At 43.2% G+C, this 2,324-nt stretch overlaps 1 pseudogene; it reads right to left on the minus strand.

The window, feature by feature from the left end:
- Positions 1 to 359: 359 nt before the first annotated feature.
- On the minus strand, positions 360 to 1,496 carry LOC138421940 (acidic leucine-rich nuclear phosphoprotein 32 family member B pseudogene; annotated as a pseudogene).
- Positions 1,497 to 2,324: the final 828 nt, after the last annotated feature.

Below are 2,324 nucleotides of genomic sequence, written 5' to 3' on the forward strand. Positions count from 1 at the left end.
GTTAAGGTTTTATTTACAATGCTTCTTTGTTGTACAGAAAGTAAAAATGCTGTTACAATCTTGGTGTAACTGGTAGCCACGGACAGTTAACTCACCAATCACAGCTATCCACGCTACAGCAAGTCTTACACAAAAACCTAAAAACGCTTACAGTTTTGTTGGGGTGAAGTCCCCAAGCTTGGTGGTGGATTTCCAAGAGGGACTAAGTGGAGGAAGGTGAAATGTCACAGGAACTATTCTTTGGCTCTTTGGGTGGGTGGGTGTCCTGGGGTTTGTATCACAGCTACCCTTTTATTTTTCTTAAAAAAAAAAAAAAAAAAGCTGCCAAATCCATGTCAGCAGTCCAACCAATACTGAACAGCTTTTTTTTGCAGGTTATTGGGGTCTTATTAATCATCTTCTCCTTCATCATCTGTTTCTCTCTCCCTTTTTTCACCTTTCTCGCTTTCTTCCTCCTCTTCATCTTCATCTTCGTCTTCATCCTCATCTTCATCATCATCAACTTCTCCATCATGTCCAAATTCTTCTTCCTCCCCACTGACTTCTTCATCCTCCTCCCCTTCTACATCTTCGTCTTCATCATCATCCTCTTCATCATCAAACTCTTCTTCCTCACCATCTTCATCCTCCTCCTTATCCTCATCTTCTCCTTCTTCATCATCCTCTTCTTCATCCACACCATCCACCTCGGCATCTGAATCTGGGGTTTGAACTGTGGTGCTGGAGAAGACTCTTGAGAGTCCCTTGGACTGCAAGGAGATCCAACCAGTCCATTCTGAAGGAGATCAACCCTGGGATTTCTTTGGAAGGAATGATGCTAAAGCTGAAACTCCAGTACTTTGGCCACCTCATGCGAAGAGTTGACTCATTGGGAAAGACCCTGATGCTGGGAGGGATTGGGGGCAGGAGGAGAAGGGGACGACCGAGGATGAGACGGCTGGATGGCATCACTGACTCGGACATATGTTTGAGTGAACTCCGGGAGATGGTGATGGACAGGGAGGCCTGGCGTGCTGCGATTCATGGGGTCGCAAAGAGTCGGACACGACTGAGCGACTGAACTGAACTGAACTGAACCTCACAGTTAAACAGATCCAGGCTCTTCAGACATTCCAACTTTTTCAAAGGTTCCAGGGTGCTGATATCTTTCAGTTTATTTCCACTTTAGATGTGTAAGATTTGGAAGTTTTTCTGCTAACATATCCAGACCTCCACATATTCTATTGTCACTGAGCTCAAGCTTTTTCAATTTAGGTAGTTTGGGAAGATTTGAAACTGAAATCAAGTCTACATTTATTAAACTGAGGAACTCTTAAGTTCACAAATTCGGCTGTTAAGCCTTCAATTTTCCCATCACTTGATTTGCAATTGTCCAGGACAAGTTCTAGAACAGCTGCCGGGGTCCGCTTCCTCAGCTCCAGGTGGATCCTCCTCTTCATGTCCATGTTTCTCTCTCTTCCCCCCTCTTCAAACGTAACTTTCCGCGGCGGGGGCGGAGCGGGAGAGGCGTCCCAGCCTGCGCAGCGAGGGCCGTCGGAAGGGGTCTGCTCGCGGCACAGGCCGACGGCGCGGCCCTGGGTGGCGGGCGGCGAGCGGGCAGGCGAGCGGAGCCCCCGGAGACAGGTTACTCGCGGGAGCGGAGAGAAACCATGGAGGGAAAAGCTGTAATTATCTTTTATAATTTGTCTGGTTATTGGTTGTGAAAACTGATAAACATTTTTAATATTGTGATTATGTAACTATTACTCACTTAATATCATTGTATAATGTTTGGTCAACAGAAAACTTATAGGATTCTGTATCACTAAAACTACCTTCAACAGAAAAACCTGTAATCACTTTAAAAAGTCCAGATGCATATCAGAATTATCTTGGAATTTTTTGAAAAATACAAATGCCCAGGTACTGTGTTTATTTTTTTGACAGAGCTCCAGATATGCTTCTAATGAGCAGCCGTGTTTAAAAAAACACTGGACTATCTGAGTATCTTTTACTTTCATCTAGTTTGCTTCACTCTTTCTATTTTATATTCAGTGTTCCCATTTCATTTAGTGTGTGTTTTCCAATTTCTCCATCTCTTTTTTGGTTTGATGTTCTTTCCTAAGCCTTTATCAAACATAGTAGAAAAGCTTTTGTATACTTATATATAAATACTATGTATAATATATATATTAGAAAACTTGTGAATTTTTGCTTAACTAAAATTTTATGACATTTTGATTGTTCTTGTTTGACTTAGTATGAATAGAATGCTGCTGCTGCTAAGTCATTTCAGTCGTGTCCGACTCTGTGTGACCCCATAGACGGCAGCCCACCAGGCTCCC

The sequence above is a fragment of the Ovis canadensis genome, chromosome 16 (assembly GCF_042477335.2).
Source record: "Ovis canadensis isolate MfBH-ARS-UI-01 breed Bighorn chromosome 16, ARS-UI_OviCan_v2, whole genome shotgun sequence".
NCBI lineage: Eukaryota > Metazoa > Chordata > Mammalia > Artiodactyla > Bovidae > Ovis > Ovis canadensis.